The 23,267-nt window shown below is 41.3% G+C and overlaps 1 pseudogene; it reads left to right on the top strand.

The window, feature by feature from the left end:
- LOC132820039 (sodium- and chloride-dependent neutral and basic amino acid transporter B(0+)-like) overlaps positions 1-23,267 on the top strand; it is a 46,567-nt pseudogene that overhangs the window by 10,363 nt on the left and 12,937 nt on the right.

The following is a 23,267-nucleotide window of genomic DNA, read 5'->3' as shown; positions in this document are numbered from 1 at the left end:
TTCTCCACATCCACTATATCCAGGCCTGTCAGTATTCTTAAAATTTCACTGAGATACACCCTCAAGGAAAGACACAGAGTTCTCAACTGCTCATCATGTGATAAGCCCTTCATCCCCAGGATCATTCTTGTAAACCTCCTCTGAATCTCTTCCAATGCCAGCACATCCTTCCTTAGATACAGGGCACAAAACTGCTCACAATATTCCAAATGAGGCCTGACCAAAGCTTTACACAGACTCTGCAGTACATCCCTGTTCTTGAATTCTAGCTCTCTTGAAGTGAGTACTAACGTTGCATTTACCTTCATAACTGCCAATGAAACTTACATGTTAACTTTAAGGGAATCCTGAACCAAGACTCTCAAGACCATGTGTACTTCAGATTTCCCCATTTAGAAAATAGTCTATGTCTCTATTCTTCCTATCAAAATGCACATCCTCATACTTTTCCACATTGTATTCCATCTGCCACTTCTTTGCCCACTCTCCTAACCTCTGTAAGGCCTTCTAAAATCTCCTCACTTCCTCACCACCACGTGTCCCTTCACTTAGCTTGTCTCATCTGCAAACTTAGCAACAATGCTCTTAGCTCCTTCATCCAGATTGTTAATGTATAATGTGAAGGTCCCAACACTGATACCTGCAGAACTCCACTAGTCACTGGCTGCAATACCCAAAAAAGCCCCTTTATCACCACTCTCTATCTTCTGCAGCCAATCCTCTATCCATGCCAGTACTGTGCCCCAAATGTCATGTGCTCTTATCTTATTTAACAGCATCCTGCTTTAGTCACCAATCAGCTGAAAAGCTTTTAAAATTAAATGCATCACAAACTAAATAAAAATGCATTCTTTTTGGGTGTAACCAAAGCTAGAGAAGGAGATCTTCTTTATGGAAATCCTCCACCTCACTAAGAAAGCTTCAGTACAATCAATAATTAACAATCTGCTCTGAAAACCCTGCACATGGTTTCACAGCTGTGACACCCTGCCCCCAACGTCCTCTGGAAATGTGATATCACCCCCAGTTCTCTGCCGATATGAAACCTGTCCCCACCCTCCCATTCACTGTTACCATTGGACTCCATCCCCCTCCACCAATGTTGTTGCTACTGGAACCGACCAACAAGACTGCTCCCCTCCCCACAAAATTTCTCCTATCATCCTCAAGTTACTCTCAACACTGTGCTGTGAAAGTACTGTCAGATTGAAAATGTGGCTCCCCATTTCTGAGAGAGCCCTGAGTTGAATCTACCGCTCAGAACTGTGGAGCTCCATTCATTCATTTTGTAAAACAAGGAGTGGTGTAGCAAGGTATGTGAGACTCTCCTTCCCTGGATAATCCAGCCCATTATAATCCTTAAAGTCTTCTACAATAACTACTACTGAATACTTTTGAAGTAACTTTTTATACAGTATCATTTTAATTTGGTTTTCTAATTATGCAGACTTTTATCCAACAAGAGATTAAGCAGATTGAGCACCAGAGCAGGACTGTGCTGAGAGTGAGTGCACGGACTGTACCTCTGTGTTCTGATCTATGCATGACCTTACCCATGTAATCAAAAGGATTAACTAATTCAGTCAGAGTGAAACAGTGACCCTGGTTATATTGAAATGGAATGCAAAATTGATGTATAATACTGAAACATATTTTCCAGAGACTCTCTGCAATCTCACTCTGACTGATGGATATTTTGAAATCGTTAATATAACACAGCTGCAGGAAAACAATGGATCTTGTCCAAATGGATCAGAAATCTCCAATCCTCACCAGGGCCCGAGTGAGCAATACTGGGAGTAAGTACCTTGCTGCAGATAGCTGCACCAATAACCTACACAGCTGGGCCAGTAACTCCTCTTGGGTTGGTTAGTTTGTTTATATGTGTTTAATGAGAGAGAAGCTGTTTCATTTTGATTGAGGTATTATTTACATTGCACACTTGTTACAAAATGGCATCATGGGAAGGAAACTTTTACTATTTAATATTCCTCTGGTTTCTAAGCATTGTAACTTTGACAATATTTATAAAGCAAAACACTTTTCTTTGTTTTCTTGCTCTTCAAGGATAATGTTCATGACCAGAATTCTTAAACATGAAATGGTTAGAATCATGTGTGACTGATGTTCATTTCTCTGCTTTTAATTGTAATAAGTTATTATTTTAACACACAGTCCTGGGACTGGATTTAGATTAACTGTCTGGAGGTAGATACCATGTGTAGGAAGATGAAGGAGCTGAATTCATTGGAAGACATAGTGACTAAACCAGATAGGTTTCACAGTGCATTGTGAAGCAGTCAGTAAACATTGTCAGAAACAGCTCTGCAGGGAATCTCCAAGTAAAAAATGAGGTCTGCAGATGCTGGAGATCACAGCAGAAAATGTGTTGCTGGTTAAAGCACAGCAGGTCAGGCAGCATCCTGTTCCATGGATGCTGCCTGACCTGCTGTGCTTTAACCAGCAACACATTTTCAGCTGCAGGGAATCTCATCAACTTGTTTGAACAAAGGTTTGCATTGAAAAATATCAATACACACGAGGAAAAAAATGTCATACAGAATATCAAACTTCAAATTTATTTCTGAGTGCAAGAATCAAAGCTTCTATAAATCAAAAATTAATTTAGATATTACACAACTCTGTTTGTTAAATACATTGATGCACTATGTCTAAAAACATCTGTGTGTAATGAAGAGTGTCCTTACTTACTACATGTTTTTGTTCTTATTTTCTGTAGTAAAGCAGTTTTACGCCGTTCCAGTTCAATGGATGAGACTGGGGAGGTAATCTGGTATTTAGCCCTCTGTCTGCTTCTTGCCTGGCTAATAGTTGGGGCAGCATTATCAAAAGGAATCAAATCTTCAGGAAAGGTAAATGATTGGTGATAAATAGAGTTAAAACTCGTGACAAAGTAACAGTAAAGCGAGAAACGATAAATAATTTGTGAAGTGTCTGGTTTATCTCCCAGGTGATGTTAACAGTGTCTCTATGGGAAATGGGAGATTCATAATTCATCAACACTTCAGGCCTGAGGGAGATCTGAAGAACGTTCTCCTGAGGGAAAGAACAGCAACTTCCCCAAACCCCTGCAATGTGTCCCTCATTCTAAGGGTTCACTCACTGACACTGGAATTCTGGGTGAATTTCCAATTGCTGTGGAAGGCTGAGGAAGGATTGGGGGTTGGGGGGGAGTGAGGGGAGGGGGGTGTGGTGGCGGTGATGGGGAAGGATAGGATCAGGGTTTTATTTGAGTGAAATGAGATTTGTCTGAACATGAGAATGGGACTGAGACCTGAGGAACAATCATTAGGTGAAAACAATAAAATGCTGGTAATGCTCAACAGCTTGTGAAGCACCCGTCAAGACAAACCGAGCTAATCTTTCACTTCCATGGACTTTCATCTGACTGAGATAAATAAATAACAGTTTAAGAGGTTTCTTAAGACGATGGACATGGGGAATATGGTTCGGTGAGTAAAAGGAAGATTCTGTGATAGGTTGGAGGACAACAGAGGTTAACTAACAAAGCTCTGACCTTCATCCCCGTTGTATTGTTGGATAGGTTCCAAACCAAAGAGCATATGTAATTTTAAGGCTGTTAGAAGAATCACAGCATGTGACATTCCAGTGTAACGTGCCTTTAGTAGTTATTAATGTTGAAGGAATATGTTGTAACAGCTGTGTAGCAGTTACTGTGGGTGGAATCTGTTAGTGACATGAGCAGCCTGTGCTAAGGTGAGATTTAATGCAGAATCAGGTGAGAAATCTCATAAGGTCCAACTTGACGTCAGGAACAACTTGCTGTGTCTTTTATGTACCTACCCAGTGAGGAGGTGAGCTTCTTGTGTAAGAATTACCTTTAACTGATTCTTTTCATTGTGTAATTTCCGTTATTATGTCTGAAGACGTGTGTCCCCTTAAGAAGGGTTCGAGATCGGTCAAAGGAATCGACAAATGCGGTCTATTCAAAAAACAAGGGTCATTAGTTGATTCAGTTAAGGTACCTTGATGCAATTCTATCCAGCAACACAGAGATTGAAGCTTCTGTGTTCTGGGGAAAAGTTGCGCAATTACATTTGAAAATTACACATTATTTACGTGTTTTTAAAGAAATAGTACAGTCTTAATTACAAGAAAGGCCAATCACATATGATTTACAGCGAATTAATCTAATGATATTTTCTGGGAAAGGGCTCTTAACTACAAAAAAATGTCCAATCAATTGTAATATGGTGATATGATTGAAGACAGGCTAATCCAATGGTATTTCCTTTAAGAAGGATATCTAATTTACGTAAATTGTCATGCCATGTATTAGTTCAACGTTTGTTCAAATGGTCAATTAATGTAGCAGTGTTTATCTTATGAAAACTCTATTGTCCTCATCTTTCAACTGCAAGTTAATTCTGCAAATCAGCAGTATGTTCAGCAGTATGATTCACAGGCCATTTTATAGTATTCTTTTAAATCGAGAAACCATTTTGTTGGAACAAAAATCTTCATATTTTGTTGCCTAAATTCAAATTTGAGATCCTCATGTCTATAGGTTTAGCAGTGTTTAAATAAGCACATTATAACAAGGTATCACAAAACAAAGTCTCAACATGCAAACCCTGTGAACTAGATGAAAACGCAATCCTTGCGTACATCTTCCATGTTACTATTCCTCTTCAGTTTGTCATCTGTTCCCTTCAATGCATTGATGAGAATCCATTTAATTTGCCATTTGGTTGGATAATATTGTCTTTATTCCAAGGTGAATGATGTATAAAAGTAGGCAAAACTTGCTACAAAGGTACAGCAGCTACTGTTTTGGTCTCCTTAGTTAGGGGGTATATTTGTATTGGAGAAAGTTCAGTGAACCTTTGTATTAATTCTTTTGAAAATATAAGTTTGAGCCTGTACTCACAGGAATTTAGGAGACCGAGAAATGATCTTCAAAGATTTTGAATGGTCTTAGAAAGCTTGACCTTCTCAGAGAATCTCGAACAGGGAGCACAGTTACAAAATAAGGTTCTACAAATGAGGTAGAGATGAAGTGGAATTTTTAATCTTTCAGATACTCTTCCTCCGAAAGCAGTAGAGGTCAGTTCATTGAATATATGCAAGGCAGAGTTTGACAAATTGTTGATGTACAAGAGAGTCAAAGGTTCTGGAGAGGGCAAGTATCAGGGTGATCAGGCAGAATCTTATTGCATGGTGGGGCCACATGGCCTTGGACTGCTTCAAGATTTTATTTTATTCTGCTGTACCAGTAATACAGGAAAATCTAACAAGGTGCTCTCCATGCTCAGGTGGTTTATTTCACTGCGACATTCCCTTACGTGGTTCTGACCATACTCCTGATCTGAGGGGTTACCCTGGAGGGAGCTTCTAAAGGAATTGAATTCTACATCGGAAGCCAGTCAGACTTCTCCAGACTGGCTGATGCTGAGGTAAATACAGCAATATGAATGATTGAGTCTCATTAGTATTTTTAGTTGAATTGATTCGTGCCTCAGCACATGTACTTTGTTAGCTTGTCATCATTGATTTAAACTGAAAATGTGTTGCTGGGAAAACGCAGCAGGTCAGGCAGCATCCAAGGAGCAGGAGAATCGACATTCCTGAAGAAGGGCTCATGCCCAAATCGTCAATTCTCCTGCTCGTTGGATGCTGCCTGACCTGCAGCACTTTTCCAGCAACACATTTTCAGCTCTGATCTGCAGCATCTGCAGTCCTCACTTTCATCATTGATTTAAAATCAGTGTATTGCTTTTGAGTCCTTAATTCAATTCTTGGAAATTTTTAACAAAGCTTGTGATGAATTCAAAGAGTCAGTTTAAGGTCTATATCATCCTGCCATTAACAGGAAAGAAGGTCAGGGCATCAGCTATGATGGACGAGAGGATCGAAATTGATGAGGAATTATGATAGGGATTGGGATGCAATAGAATTCTTCCTTCATGCCTCTTCCTTTCTGAAATCTTGGAAATGATTTAGGAGTTTCAGGTGAAATACCTCATTGACCTATAAAGCAAATACTGACCCACATTTTGCTGTATCAGGGCAATTAGAAAGAGCCACTCTTGATGAGCCTTGTCCTTATCCATTCTATGTCAATGATATTTGGTGCTGCAAGTATCTGGAAGTGGGAGATGGAAATGAAAGAATATTGTCTAAATCTGAAATCTACATTGGAGTGAACATTGGAAAGCAACTGATTATATCTTGAACCAGTCAGATTATCGTACTTGGAATATAACAATGCAAGTACTGAGACAGAAAAGGAAGTGTAAGTTTGAGTGGGTGACTTCCAAGCTGTGATTCCATTCTTCCAGTAGATAGTTTAAGTGCCAGAAATTGTGACTGGCAGTAAGTAAATGCTTGGCATGTCATTAAAAGGCTATTTCAATGTCATGTTTCTTGAAACAAATCTCCGAGGTGATTCAGTCAACAGCATAAGGACAGAAACATCATGGAGCCCAGTGAATGCAAATAGGCAGACTAGGCAATACCACATTTGTGAAGCTGACAGTGTCCTCATGCATACTGGATAATGATGGCTGGAATTTTGTATTCAGTCCAAAGATACAGCAGTCTTTGTGAATAGACAATGGTGAACACTATTTATTGCTTAATTTTTCTGACAGGAATTGGATTTTGATTTCCATTTAAATCATTTAACCATTGTTTACATAATCCTAGAAATTACAGTGTAATTTTACTGGTTCCTGTTGATATTAAGCTACTGTGATATTATTACAATATGAAAGTGATCATTATTTATGGTAAAAGGTGTTCTTTGTTGTTACTTTCACGAAAAGAATGGAATTCACTATGGTCAGTACAATACTGCAAGTGAGTCAGTCACTGAAAACCATGGCTGGTGAAAGAGTATACAGTCACGTCTTCGATAGTGCAATAGTCACGTTCCGTGTGACCCTGCGCTATGCAAGAATCACGCAATACAAGGAGCACTTACAGTGTTGCCGATGTAATCATGTTCTAGCCAACATACTTTTTGAATTTTTGCACTTTAGAAAAGCGTTCCCAATCGTCAATCACGGTACAGGTAATTTGTGTTAATGAAACGTTCATTATACCAGAAAGACCTGTGTCAGATATCCCAGAGGAAATTTAACTGTAAATAATCGACTGTAGTGATGACTGTTCTGTTTAAGAAGAGTTACTGTTGACCAGAGGGAGCTACTTTGCTCAGTTCACCATGGATTAACCACACGAGTTCTCATTATCTTCACATTAATGTCGTTTATCTGTTGTACATGTTTGTGTTTCATTTCCCTCCAGACATCTATTCTATTTTGTATTTACCAGGTCTGGAAAGATGCTGCGACTCAAATTTTCTTTTCTATCTCAGTGGGTTGGGGCACTTTAGTAGCATTGTCGTCTTACAACAAGTTCCACAATAACTGCTACAGAGATACCATCATTGTCTGTGTTGTTGATTGTGCTACAAGTGTGTTTGCTGGATTTGTCATCTTCTCCATCCTGGGACACATGGCTCACATACAAGATAAGCCCATTTCAGAGGTTGCCCAGTCAGGTAAACTAGAGCTGTTAAAATTGTCAAGGGTCAGACAGCTTTAATGTTCTCTCTGAAGTGATTCAACCCAACATTCCAGTGATTCCAGTGTCCAGACACAATAATCAATCCTCAGATCCAAACTGATAGCCAGGCTCTGAAGACACATTGCCATGATGTTTGGTTTATACTGGACAGGGATTGGAGCTGAATAATGCAATGGTATGCCCGGGGTTGAACCCTAGCTCTTAAAAGTGAGCTTTTGAAATAATCACAGAATAGTAAATTTCAAAAGCACTCAGTTAACATTATAATCCGCTGTAAGATTTGCTATTTACCTTAGAATTACATTTCATATGAGCCACATTTTATATTTAAGAAGTAAATTTTGAATGAATTCCATAATATTGTGCTTTTAGGTGAATCAGAGACAGTTTTTATTTATTGACGATTAGTTACTGATCATATTATGTGCTCAACTATTCAATTTGACAGTGGTACATTTTAAAAATGTTTAATATGAAGAGCAAGAAACATGGAAATGTTCTGTGCTAAGCCACTTGTATCGGTTGATGATGCTGTGATAAGTAATTAATGACCAGGTAAAGTTACAATAAAACACAGTTCACACATTCTGACTACTCCAATAGTCTGAGCACTGAGTGGTTTGACAGCCTGAACTGAGGCAGGTACATAGGAACAGGAGTAGGCCACTCAGTCTGAGTAGTTTGCCTCACTACTCCATGTAATAATGAAGGATCAAACATTTCAATGTTTTTTACTCATTCCATTCCCTGACCTTGTACACCACTGAGAATCAGAAATATAATAATCTCAATCTTAAATCTACTCAAATCTTGACCTCCACAGCCCTCTGTGCTGGACAATTCCAATGTTTCACAACACTCTGAATAAACTAATTTCTTGTCAGCTTGGCCCTCAGTGGCATCCCCCTTAGTTTTAAATTATGGCCGCTGGTTTTAGATTCTGCAGACAGAGGAAATATCTTACCTGCAGCTACTCTGTTGTTCTCTTTAACTACGTTGTAAGTTTCATTCTACGAAACTCTAGAGAGTAAGGCGCAGTTTTCCCAATCTTTCTTCATCGGACAGTTCTACCATTCCAGGAGCAAGTCTGCTGAACATTTGTTGCACTCCCTCTATGCAATGACATTTTTCCTGAGAAAAAAATGACCAAACTGTGCACAGTTTCCAGGTGTGGCCTAACCAAGCTGCTATACAACTGAAACAAGACTTCACTATCCCTGTTCTCAAATCCTCTTGCAATAAAGGATGACATTCCATGAGGCTTCCTAATAGCTTGCTGCACACACATGTTAACCCTTAGTGACTTAGCACCAAGGAGACTGAGGTCTCTTTGTACAACTACACTTTACAATCCCCAACCATTTAAGAAGCACTCTAAATTATCCGTTCAATTATTTCTCCCCATTCTCTACGCTCCAACATTATTCCCTGCTTTAAAATGCCAGTTTCACCAATATATTAGAGAGATTCTTTTTTTGCTTAGATTGCAAATGTCACTCTGAACTCAGTGTTCACTGCTTCTAAATATTATAATTTCTGAATTGAAAGTGATTAGTATTACAAATATATAATAACTAATGTTTTTTATTGTAAACACATATCTGCACAACTTTGGTGACATGAATAGTTTTGCAAATGTTGGCTAATATTGGCAACTGTAATAAATTAAATGAAATGAATGTCAACAACAAGTTAATAGCAACATTCATTGTGTCATTTCAATTCTATTCACTGTTCAGGTTTCGGTTTGGTCTTCATTGCCTACCCAGAGGCCCTTGCACAGTTACCGTGGGCACCATTATGGTCTGTTTCATTTTTCTTCATGCTGCTCACTCTGGGAGTTGACACACAGTTTGCAGGTTTAGGTAAAAATGGCATTGCATCACTTTAAAAAATCATTTCTTTTGAAGAAATTATGACAGTGTTGGGCAAAAAAGTGCTGTTGGTGATGTTAGTGGACAAACGCACAACATTTCTTTGTAGCAATTGTTCCCTCATTGTCTGAAAGAAGAATGCAGCTCTTTGTCTTAAATGATTAGCACCTGCATCAGAATAAAAATTGGGGAAAAGTTGCATCGGCATCCAAATGATTTCACAATACAATTTGCACTAACAGCGATGGTGAGGGGAGGCATCATAGAAGATCAAAATGTGAGTTGGAGGAAATGAGAGAGATGAGGGTCAGTGTTATTAGTAAGTAAGAACGGAGAGTGTATGAGCAAATATTAAAAGAGAAAGACAAACCAGTAGAACTTATTAGCGAAAGCATGCAGCATTCAGAGTTAAGTTGATGAGCTGACAACACAAATAGAGACCAGTCACATCACCTGGTGAAGATTATTGAAATGTGGTTGCAGGAAGATCAGTACTGGGAGTGAAATGTCCTAGGGTAATGAGTATTCCAAAGGGATAGGCAAGTAGGAATAGGAGGTGGAGCTGTTTTATTGGTTAAGGGAGATATCAAGGCGCATTAAGAAAATATATTGGCACTACGAACCAAGATGTTGAATCAATCTGAGTGGAAATAAAAGGCAAGGGAAGAAACCCCTTGGTAGGAATAATTTACAGATTCTCAAACAGTACTTCCAAAGTAGGGCTTAGTATAAATGAGGCAGTAATGAGGGCTTATGAGCCAGCCACAACAGAAATTATGGGTGATTTGTACATAGATATTAATTGGATTCATCAACTTGGCAAGGGTAGTATTGAAGGAAGATTCATAGAGTGTCTGAGGGATTCTTTCTGATGGCAACGTGTCATGGAACCAACTGGCTACTTCACATTTGGTATTGTGTAATGAGGAAGGATTGGTAAATGACCATGTAGTTAAGGATCATCTTGGAAGGTGTGATCACAACATTCTATAGTTTCAAATTCAGATGGCAAGACTGAAGACAGAGTCATATACAGGAGTTTTAATGTTGGCCAAAAGTCATTATACAGGCCTGAGAAAGCAGTTGGCCCTGGGGGACTGAGGAAAAATATTAAAGGAGCAGGACATTTGAAAAATGGTGGCAAATGCTCAATGAGTTACTAAATACCTGTCAATTAAAGTATATTCCTGAGAGGAAAAGGAATTATAGAAAGGTAAAAGATAATCCATGGCTTACCAAGCAGGTCGAGGATAACATAAAGACAAAAACTAGGGCATATCATACTGCAAATGTTTGAGACACTCTGGAGAATCAGGAGATCAATAAAAGGAAACTAGCAAAAACCATAAGCTCTGACACCAAAAGCTTCTATAAGTATATAAAAAGGAAGAGAGTAGTGAAAGTAAATGGTGGCCCTTTAGAGGGTGGAAATGGTGAGGTAATTATGGGAAACTCAGAAATGGCAGAGGCACTAAACCAGTATTTTGTGTCTTTTTGCAGTGGAAGATTATAATTTCTTCCCAAAATCTGCAGTTACTATGGAGGAACTCGGTGAAATTACTAGGGAAAAGGTATTAAGTAAACTGATGGGATTAAAGGCAGATTAGTCCCCAGGACCTGATGGCCTGCACCCTAAGGCAGCAGAGATAGTGGATATATTAGTTACTACATTCCAAAATTTCCTCGATTCTGGAAAGGTGCCAGTGATTTGGAAACACTTTAATGTGAAGCCTGTATTTGAAAAAAGAAATAGACAAATCATGGAAAATTGTAGATCAATTAGTTTGACCTCGGTCATGAGGAAGTTGCTGGAGTCAATAATAAGGGAGAGAAGTGACCACTTGGAACAACAAAGCTCAATTCCCCAGTGGCAGCATGGTTTCATACAGGACAAGTTGAACTTGACAAAATTGTTGGAATTTTTGAGGATGTAACTATCAAGTTAGATAATGGGGACACAGTGGATGTGTTACATCTAGACCTCCAGAAGACATTGATAAGGTGCTGCATTAAGACTGATACAAAAGGTTAGACCGGAGGGTGTTTGGGGTAGAGTATTGGTTCGGATAGAGGATTGGTTGACTGACAGAAAGCAGAGGGGTGGGATAAATGGGCCCTTCTGGCGAACTGTAACTATTGGGGTAGCACAGGGATCAATCCTCTGACATCAATTGTTGACAATCTATATCAATGAGCTGCCGGGAGGGACAGAATGCAACAAAACAAAATTCACAGCTAGAGAATGAACTAGAATCTGGCAGATGGAATTTAACGTGGATAGGTACAAGGTTACATATTTTGGCAAGAATAATGAAAGAGCAAATTATTAATTAAATCAGAAGCAGATTCAAAGTGCCTCAGTGTAGAGGGATCTGGGTGTCCTTGTGTATGAATCACAGAAAGTGGGTATGTAGGGGCTGCATATAATAAGAAAGGCAAGTGGAATCTTGGCATTTATTGCAAAAGAACTGGTTTATAAAAGTAATGTTGTCACAATTGTATGAGATGATGTTGAGACCATACTTGGAGTATTGTATCCAGTTCTGGTTTCTTTCCTTGAGGAAGGATGTGGAGATCAGAAGAATGAGGGATGATCTGATTGACACACATAAAATGCTCAAGGGGATTGATAAGGTAGATGTGGAACAGATATTCCTCCTTGTTGGACAGTCTTGAACAAGAGGTCATAGATATAGCCTGAGAGGAAGTAGGTTCAAAACTGGGGTGAGGAGAAACTATTTCTCTGACAGGGTTGTGAATCTGTGGATCTCACTGCCCCAGAGTGCAGAAGAGGCAGAATCAATCAACAAATTCAAGAAAGAAATAGATATGTTTTGATGAAAAATGGGACAAAGGGCTGTGGGAAACAGGCAGGAATTGCAACCACAATAAGAACAGCCATGAATGTGACATATGGTAGAGTGGGTTTGAAGGGCTGAATTGTCCACTCGCTCCTAATTTCTACGTTCCTCTGTCCAATAGCTATTGTGGTGATTTTCAATCTCAGATGTTAATGTTCTATATCTTTTCTTTGCTCTCATGCCTAGAATTTATCTTTCATTGAGACAGATCTTGCTGTTCAAGAGATGGGGATTTTTATTTACCTGCCTTACAGGGAGCAGGATGGTCAGCAAACTTATTCACTCATGTTGAAACTCACTCATGTTGAAACTCACTCATGTTGAAACACCCTACGTGATATTTGAGGATAACGATGATGCAGTTTTCCTCTGCATCAGAGCAACAGGAAAAATACAACTGGGGGAAAAATACATATCTCAGAGCCAGAAAATGGATGCAGAAACCTTTTACTCCAGGGCTTTGGTGTGTTCGGTGGTGTTTTGTCCTGTCATTGTGCAAGTTATGAATTAATGTCTTCATTTGACATTTTCTTCCATCAGAAACAGTTATGACAGCCCTGCAAGACCAGTTCCCTACATTGGTCCAATCAAAGCGCCTTCTTCTGACAGCTGGTGTTTGTTCGTTATTTTATCTGCTTGGCCTTCTATGTGTGACACAGGTAGGTTGTATTTCAGTGATATCAGCTGTTTTCACATGTACTCAGTAACTGTAAAAGGTGATCAAATTCACAGGATGAAAAAATAAAGAAGGCATTAGTGTTCTGGTCCTTTCTTTTTGCAGTTGTTTAATGTTGTGCAGTGATCATGTCATATTGATATCTTGCTGTGATTCTGAGTTTATTCTCAGATAATCCACTCTTACAATAGGATTGGGAAACAGGACCACGGTTCAGTTTATTATGTCATAAAATTGCTCAGCAGACACATTCGTTATCGCGGTTAGTTGTTACAGGGAAGCATAGCTGCTCTCCCTTCGCAATATGTACTGCACACTGAACAAGTCTATAGCTGTCAGTGACATATTATATCAAGGTTATATGCTCATCAGCATGTTCTTCTTAAAATGATATTACTATATTCCTATAACATACATGAATGAAAATAAATATTTCTCAGACTGGTTGTGAGAACTATCACTCCAAAAATAGGTCACTGTGCTTAGGAGTTTAAGAATTGAACTGTTTAAGACTTTAAGTGGTTGTACAATGAATCAATAATTTAATAATCCTTCCAGATCTCATGATCTTCTTTCTGTCCTGTGATCTAGATTTATCAACTGACTGTTCTTGGCTCACTGATATTTTGGTGACTTTCCTTTTGTTAAAGAGGAGATTATTTTCATGGTTGCGTTCAACATTTTCATTCCCTGAGTTTACCTCTGGTGGTGTTCTGTGCACAGTCAGAATGCTCAATGTTAGAATGTTGTACAATTCCCCAAATTATTTTCTATTCCTCTTTCTCATTGTTCCATTAGATATTGTGACTCCTTGGGTTTAAGGCTCACTGCACTTTCTGAGTACTTCTGTGGGTGACCATGTTCCCTGGATGGGATGTATGATTCAAACCTTTTACCACTCTCACAAACTAGATAATTCCACACCCAGATGTCAAATGAGTGCTGTTTTTATTCTGCCTGAATGTTCAAGATGTTTATCCCATATTTACAGGAAATTGGACTGTTCATGACTTGACAAATGTGTCCTGACTTGCTTTTTAATGTGATTGTTGCTGGTAATAGAAAGCCCATACCTAGACGTATTGTTATGAAGTGTGACATGGCAATATGGAGATGGTGTCCAGTTGCTCATTTCATGACGAATGGCTGAATAGTATGAACCATTTCATTCAGCAAAAATATTGGGTCTGGGATAATGTGGTGAGGCTGTCACATGATTTAGACCCCATGTAGTACACATCCAAGGTATCCTAGGTCCATAAGATATTTATCAGTGCAGTATGATCCAATTTCAGATATTTTCTCCAGGTACACAATGCACTTTATACTTATGGTGATTACCATGGGTGTAGTTGAGCAATCCTTCCAATGTCTGGTGGTTGGAAAATTGGAATATTACTCAGTGACTTGGTGGAAATTGTCACCGTGGATGGTAAGTAAATCTGTTACAAGCTTCAACCAAAGATATATTGGAATCTTGTGAGGGTAGAGAAATTTTTTTTCTGTTGAGGTGGTGGCTGACTTTGACATGCCTGATACACCCTCACAGTCTTCTCCCTATGCCCATATGCCCCTGCTATAATGAGGCAATAGAGTTTACTAAAGAGCTTCAGCGACAAGCATCTGTTTATGTTTGAAAAGCATGCCTCTTGAAGAAATATTTTCTGTCCTATGTTCAAACAGTTGGATTGTTATTATGATAGAATATTGGATCCAAAAGCAATGAATTTACCATTATGTATGCCCCAACACTGTTTTGACAAGGTCAGGCCCAGTGGGAGGGATGACATGGATGAAGGTGCTCAGGCCCGAAAAATATTGAACTTGATATCGAGTCCTGACAACTGCAGGGACCCCAAATGGAAATGGGATGCTGACCAGAGTTTCCAGATGACCTTGGGCTCCTTTCATCACAGCTAACCCATTTTCACTCACTAATGGTCCCCATAAGCAACTTTTCTTTCGCCCAGGCTCAACAGTATCCATTCCTTTGTCTGCCCAACAAGTGATCTCTCTTTATGTGGGCTCCATCTCCACCTGTTGTTCACTCCGTTCTCCCAATCCCTGTCTTCAGTGTATATCCCATCTTTTCCTAGCAACAATGAGTTCTGAAGAAGGATCACTGGTCCTGAAATGTTGACTCTGCTTTCTCTCCACAGAAGCTGTCTGACCTGCTGAGTTTCTCTGGCAAATTTTGTTCTTGTTTCAGATTTCCAGCATCCACATTCCTTTGCTTTTAGAATTCTGCAGGTGGCCTGCTCCCTATGCCCTTAACTTCCAGATACATGTACCTGTGAATGCTCCTGCATGGCTGTATGTGGAATACTCTCTGCTTCCCACCAGCTCCACCACCATTGTCACTGTTGGTGCACCCAAGTGCTTCTCTCTGAGAGAAATTATGTTTGAGACACGGAATTGTTCATTCACTTTTAATCTGTAGCAAAAGCTTCCCTTCATTGCCAAGCCTTCAAATGAGGCCTTGTGCAATCATATTCTTCAATTTCTGTTTCTGTTGGGTATAATTGCGTTGCGCAGGAAGAGATCTTGAACCCTTCCCATTATAGTGCACATTCTCTGCTAGCCCTCTGTATGAGCCAGTTAAGAGAAAGATGCGGCAGTTAATGTTTCCTTTGATTTGTTCACACTCTACCCTCCTCCTCTACATTATATACCCTCCCCACCTCTCCTAGCCTTCTCCCTTTTCACCGATGTTCCTTCTGTTTCTCTTCAGTCTCCTCCTGTGATGATCAGCTCCTCCACTATCCCCTATGATATTCCTGCTTATCCACCACCACCACACTGTTTTCTTTTGGCTCAGTTGGCTGAATGGTTGGTTTTAAAGAGAGTGATGCTGGAAAAGCACAGCCGGTCAGGCAGCATCTGAGGAGCAGGAGAGTTGATGTTTCGACCATAAGCTCTTTAACAGGAAGATGATTCCAGCACCACACGTTTTGACTCTGATTTCCAGTATCTGTAGTCCTCACTTTCTCCTGGATGGCTGATTTACAATGGGGGGGGGGGGGGGGCGGGGGGGGGCAGGGGAGGGGCACCAACAACACAGGTTCAACTTCTGCATTGACTGAGGTTACCAGCAAACAATAAAAATGTGAATTAAGAAGATTGATAATCCAACCATCAATAAATCGTTTTGGAGGTTTGACAACTCATTCTGACCTGGTGATTGTATACCGATTTGAAGAGAAGTGTGTTATTTTCAGTTGCTCTTGACGGTAACTCAGTTGCCTTGATGTTAGATGCTGCAACTCAGCATCATGTCATGATCATTGGCATCAGAATTTTCTCCCTCACTGTCTGCAAACATGCTTCGCTTAGCCTAGCCTTAGGGGAGACAATGGCCTACTGGTATTATCGGTAGACTGTTAATCCAGAGATCCAGGGAATGTTTTGGGAATCCAGGTTTGAATCCTGCCACAGCAGATGGTATAATTTGAATTCAATAGACTCTGGAATTAAGAGTCTAATGAATTCAAATGAATCCATTGTTGATTGTTAGAAACACCCCTTTGGTTCACTAATGTCCTTTACGGAAGGAAACTTCAATTATTACTTGGTCGGACCGACAGGAGAAAGTGAGGACTTCAGATGCTGGAGATTAGAGTCAAAAAGTGTGGCGCTGGAAAAGCACGGCTGGTCAGACAGCATCTGAGGAGCAGTAGAGTCGATGTTTTGAGCTTAAGCCCTTAATCAGAAATGAAGAGCTTGTGCTCAAAACGTCAACTCTCTCTTTTCGCAGCAGAGAGCGGCGGGAGCTGGGCGAAAGTTCAGGCGGAGCGCAAAGTCGGTCGGGAAGGTAAGTGATTTGCTATTAGAGTGGGTGTGTTAAGAATCTAAATTAAGAGTCCACAGGCTTGCTACAAAACAAGGGTCTAAGGAAGTTTTTAATCGAAGAGTGAGGCTTCAGCTCAGGAGTCTTTGAAAAGGAGGTTGAGTGAAGTGATTACGCCGCAGTTGAAGAGGGTGAAGACATGACTGCCCAGCTGATTCAGTGCGCTATGTGCTTGATGTGGGAGGTCAACGACTCTGGTGTGTCTGACTCGTACATGTGCGGAAAGTGTGTGCACATTCAGCTATTGACCGAGCATATTGCAGCGCTGATGAAAGAACTCGAGGACCTTAGGCTTATACGAGGGAATGAGATCTTTCTGGACAAGACCTTCAGCGAGGTTATTACACCAATCATGCCAGAAGAGAACAGAAGAGAGCAGACGATGAGGAAGGCAGAGAGGAGACAGGTGCAAGAGACCCCGGGAGAAGTACCTGTCAGGAACAAGTTGAAGCTGTTGGAAACAGTGGAGACTGATGACACTGCCAGTCCGCGAGGCGGCCAGGTCTGTCAATCAAAAGTTGGCGCAGAGGCAGAGCGGAAGAGTCGGACATCGCATAGAGCCGTGGTAATAGGGGACTCCATCGTGAGAGGAACTGACCGGGGTTTTTGTGGCAGCAGACGGGATTTAAAGATGGTGTGTTGTCTTCCTGGTGCCAGGGTGAAAGACATCGCGGACAGAGTGCAGGAAATCCTCAAGGACGAGGGTGAAGAGCCAGAGGTGGTGGTACATGTCGGCACAAATGATGTCGGGAAGAAGAGGAGGCACATACTACAGCGGGACTTTGGAGAACGAGGAAGAAGGCTGAAAAGCAGGACGTCCAAGGTGGTTATCTCTGGTTTGCTTCCAGTTCCTCGGGCTGGTGAGGCCAGAAACAGGGAGATAATGGACTTGAATGTGTGGTTGGGGAACTGGTGCAGGAAGCAAGGATTTAAGTTCTTGAATCACTGTGGTACATTTTGTGGCAAACATAAATTCTACAAGAGAGACGGTTTGCACCTTAACAGGTTAGGGATCAGCATTCTGGCAGGCAGGTTTTCTACTGCAACACCGCTACATTTAAACTAAGTAGCGGGGGGGAGGGGACAAACTGGATGTACAAAAAGGAAGTTGAAGGAAAAGTTCGAACAAGAGAAGTCAAGAAAGACAACTGTATCAATGAGGCAGAAAATTCAAAAAGGGATCATGCTGTAAGGTTGAGTGGAATAGGGGTTGATGGGAAGGGTGAGAGCAGTAACAAATTAAAAATGCTGTATATGAACGCACGAAGCATTAGAAATAAGATGGATGAACTTGAGGCTCTTTTGGAAATTGGCAGATACGATATTGTGGGGATAACTGAGACGTGGCTTCAAGTGGACAGGGCCTGGGAAATGAATATTCAAGGCTACACTTGCTATCGTAAGGACAGACTGACGGGCAGAGGGGGTGGAATGGCTTTGTTGGAAAGGGACGATATTCAGTCCCTTGCGCGGGGGGACCTAGAGTCAGGGAATGTAGAGTCAGTGTGGATAGAGCTGCGAAATACTAAGGGTAAAACGACCCTCTTGGGAGTCATCTACAGGCCCCCAAACAGTAGTCTGGATGTCGGATGTAAGTTGAATCAGGAGCTGAAATTGACCTGTGGTAAAGATGTTACTACAGTTGTTATGGGGAATGTTAACATGCAGGTAGACTGGGAGAATCAGGATGGTATTGGACCTCAAGAAAGAGACTTTATGGAGTGCTTCAGAGATGGATTCTTAGAGCAGCTGGTGCTGGAGCCGACCAGGGAGAAGGCAATTCTGGATCTAGTATTGTGTAATTAACCAGAATTGGTCAGAGACCTCGAAGTGAAGGAGCCATTGGGAAGTAGTGACCATAATACATTAAGTTTCAATCTGCAATTTGAGAGGGAGAGGGTACAGTCAGAAGTGACAGTACTTCTGTTGAATAAAGGGAACTATGGAGCTATGAGGGAGGAGCTGGCCAAAGTTCAATGGTGCAATACCTTAGCAGGGATGACCGTGGTGAAACAATGGCAGATATTTCTGTGTATAATGCAAAAGTTGCAGGATCAGTTCATTCCTAAAAGGAAGAAAGATCCCAGGAAGAGGCATGGGTGGCCGTGGCTGACGAGGGAAGTTAAACATATAAAGTTAAAAGAGAAAAAGTATAACACAGCAAAGATAAGTGGGAAAACAGAGGACTGGGAAGCTTTTAAAGAACAACAGAGGATTACTAAGAAGGAAATACGCAGAGGAAAAATGAGATACGAAGGTAAACTGGCCAATAATATAAAGGAGGATAGTAAAAGCTTTTTCAAGTATATGCAAGGCAAAAAAATGGTTAGGACTAAAATTGGGCCCTTGAAGACAGAAACAGGGGAATATATTACAGGGAACAAAGAAATGGCAGAAGAATTAAATGGGTACTTCAGATCTGTGTTCACTGGGGAAGACACAAGACTGGGGAAGACCCTGAGGTAGCAGTGACCGAAGGACCTGAACTTAAGGGAATCTGTATTTGCCAGGATTTGGTGTTGGAGAGACTGTTAGGTCTGAAGGTTGATAAGTCCCCAGGGCCTGATGGTCTACATCCCAGGGTACTGAAGGAGGTGGCTGGGGAAATCGTGGATGCGTTGGTGATTATTTTCCAGAATTCGATAGTTTCGGGATCGGTACCTGAGGATTGGAGATTGGCTAATGTTATACCACTTTTTAAGAAAGGTGGGAGAGAGAAAGCAGGAAATTATAGACCAGTTAGTCTGACCTCAGTGGTGGGAAAGATGCTGGAGTCTATGATAAAGGATGAGATTACGGCACATCTGGATAGTAGTAACAGGATAGGACAGAGTCAGCATGGATTTATGAAGGGGAAATCGTGCTTGACTAATCTTCTGGAGTTTTTTGATGATGTAACTCTGAAGATGGATAAGGGAGATCCAGTAGATGTAATGTACCTGGACTTTCAGAAAGCTTTTGATAAAGTTCCACATAGGAGGTTAGTGAGTAAACTTAGGGCGCATGGTATTGGGGGCAAAGTACTAGATTGGATTGAAAATTGGTTGGCTGACAGGAAACAAAGGGTAGTGATAAACGGCTCCATTTCGGAATGGCAGGCAGTGACCAGTGGGGTATCGCAAGGATCCGTGTGGGACCGCAGCTTTTTACAATATATGTTAATAATATGGCATCAGCGATAACATTAGCAAATTTGCTGATGATACAAAGCTGGGTGGCAGGGTGAAATGTGATGAGGATGTTAGGAGATTACAGGGTGACCTGGACAAGTTAGGTGAGTGGGCAGATGCATGGGCAGATGCAGTTTAATGTGGATAAATGTATGGTTATCCACTTTGGTGGCAAGAACAGGAAGGCAGATTACTACCTCAATGGAATTAATTTAGGTAAAGGGGCAGTACAGAGAGATCTGGGTGTTCTTGTACACCAGTCAATGAAGGCAAGCATGCAGGTACAGCAGGTAGTGAAGAAAGCTAATAGCATGCTGGCCTTCATAACAAGAGGGATTGAGTACAGAAGCAAAGAGGTGCTTCTGCAGCTGTACAGTGCCCTGGTGAGACCACACCTGGAGTACTGTGTGCAGTTCTGGTCGCCAAATTTGAGGAAAGACATTCTGGCTATTGAGGGAGTGCAGCGTAGGTTCACAAGGTCAATTCCTGAAATGGAGGGATTACCTTACACTGAAAGACTGAAGCGACTGGGCTTGTATACCCTTGAGTTTAGAAGACTGAGAGGGGATATGATTGAGACGTATAAGATTATGAAAGGATTGGACACTCTGGCAGCAGGAAACATGTTTCCGCTGATGGGTGAGTGCCGAACCAGAGGACACAGCTTAAAAATACGGGGTAGACCATTTAGGACAGAGATGAGGAGAAACTTCTTCACCCAGAGAGTGGTGGCTGTGTGGAATGCTCTACCCAAGAGGGCAGTGGAGGACCAGTCTCTGGATTCATTTAAGAAAGAGTTGGATAGAGCTCTCAAAGATAGTGGAATCAAGGGTTATGGAGATAAGGCAGGAAGCGGATACTGATTAGGAATGATCGGCCATGATCATATTGAATGGCGGTGCAGGCTCGAAGGGCTGAATGGCCTACTTCTGCACCTATTGTCTATTGTCTATTGTCTCCTGCTCCTTGGATGCTGCCTGACCAGCTGTGCTTTTCCAGCACCACACCTTTTGACTCTATGACTGGGTTAGAAAATATAAATCTTTTATTCAAAAAGAAAGAAATACAGAGCAGTTAACTTACTATCTATCATAAGTAAAATGTTAGCAATTATTATTAAGGAATTTGTGGCATGACAGTGTAGGTTTTGAAGTAGTCAAATAGAGCCAGTACGGTCTTGTGAAGGGAGAGAACATATTTCACCAATTTGTTAGAATTATTTCAGAAATAATATGAGTGTTTGGATAATGGGGAAATGGTGGATGTACTTTTTCTTATATTTCCAGAGGCATTTGATAAAGTGTCACATTAATATTTATTGTAGAACATAGGAGCTCATGGTACAGGGGTTAGCATATTGACATGGACAGAAAATTAGCTGGCTAATAGTAAACAGAGAGTCAGCACAAACGTGTTTTTATTTCAGGTTCTCATGATGTAACAAGTGGCGTGCCTCAGGGTAAATTCTGGCATTTGAATGATTTACAAAGACAGAAGGATGCGTGACAATCAAAAGTTACTGTGCAGATGCAGCATATAGAGTCATAGAGATGTATAGCATGGAAACAGACCCTTTAGTCCAATCTGTCCATGCTGACCAGATATCCCAACCCAATCTAGTCCAACCTGCCAGCACCCAGCCCATATCCCTCCAAACCTTTCCTTTCATATACCCATCCAATTGCCTTCTGAATGTTGCAATTGTACCAGCCTCCACCACTTCCTCTGGTAGCTCATTCCATACACGTACTACCCTCTGTGTGGAAAAAAGTTGCCCCTTAGGTCTCTATTATATCTTTCCCCTCTCACCCTAAACCGAGGCCCTCCAGTTCTGGACTCCCTGACCCCAGGGAACTTTGTCTATTTATCCTATCTATGCCCCTCATAATTTTGTACACCTCTATAAGATCACCCTTCAGCCTCCGACGTGCCAAGGAAAACAGCCCCAGCCTGTTCAACCTCTCCCTGTAGCTCAAATCCTCCAACCCTGGCAACATCCTTGTAAATCTTTTCTGAACCCTTTCATATTTCACAACGATGGCACAATGGTTAGCACTGCTGCCTCACAGCACCAGAGACCCGGGTTCAATTCCCGCCTCAGGTGACTCTCTGTGTGGAGTTTGCACATTCTCCCCGTGTCTGTGTGGGTTTCCTCCGGGTGCGCCGGTTTCCTCCCACAATCCAAAAATGTGCAAGTTAGGTGAATTGGCCAAGTTACATTGCCCATAGTGTTAGATGAAGGGGTAAATGTAGGGGAATGGGTCTGAGTGGGTTGCGCTTTGGCGGATCGGTGTGGACTTGTTGGGCCGAAGGGCTTGTTTCCACACTGTAAATAATCTAATCTAATCTTTCCAATAGGAAGGAGACTAGAATTGCACACAATATTTCAACAGTGGTCTAACCAATGTCCTGTACAGCCGCATCATGACCTTCTAACTCCTGTACTCAATACTCTAACCAATAAAGGAAAGCATACCAAATGCCTTCTTCATGATCCTATCTACCAGCGATTCCACTCCAAGGTCTCTTTGTTCAGTAACACTCCCTCCGCCCTTACCATTAAGCATGTAAGTCCTAAGATTTGCTTTCCCAAAATGCAGCACCTCACATTTATCTGAATTAAACTCCATCTATCACTTCTCATCCCATTGGCCCATCTGATCAAGATCCTGTTGTAATCTGAGGTAACCTTCTTCGCTGTCCACTACACCTCCAATTTTGGTGTCATCTGCAAATTTACTAACTGTACCTCTAACGCTCACATCCAAATCATTTATATAAATGACAAAAAGTAGAGGACCCAGCAGCAATCCTTGTGGCACTCCACTGGTCACAGGCCTCCAGTCTGAAAAACAATCCTCCAATATATTTAGGAAAAACGAAGAGTGTGCTGCTGGAAAAGCACAGCAGATCAGGCAGAATCCAACGAGCAGGAAAATCAATGTTTTGGGTATGAGTCCTTCATCAGGAGTGAGGCTGGTGGCCCAAGAGGGTTGACAGATAAATGAGAGAAGGAGTGGGCTGGGGGTAAGGTAGCTGAGAATGCGATAGGTAGATGAAGTTGGGAGTGAAGGCGATAGGTTAGAGAGGAGGATGGAGTAGAAAGATGGGAAGGAAGATGGACAGGTAGGACAAGTCAAGAGGGTGGTGTCCAGTTGGAAAGTTGCATCTGGGATAAGGTGGGGGGAGGGAAAATGAGGAAACTGGTGAAATCCACATTGATCCTATGTGGTTGGAGGGTCCCAATGTGGAAGATGAGGCATT

This window comes from Hemiscyllium ocellatum, chromosome 11, assembly GCF_020745735.1.
Source record: "Hemiscyllium ocellatum isolate sHemOce1 chromosome 11, sHemOce1.pat.X.cur, whole genome shotgun sequence".
In the NCBI taxonomy this organism is placed as follows: domain Eukaryota; kingdom Metazoa; phylum Chordata; class Chondrichthyes; order Orectolobiformes; family Hemiscylliidae; genus Hemiscyllium; species Hemiscyllium ocellatum.
The sequence above is the reverse complement of the archived record's forward strand: the minus strand, read 5'-3'. Positions and strand labels throughout refer to the sequence as shown.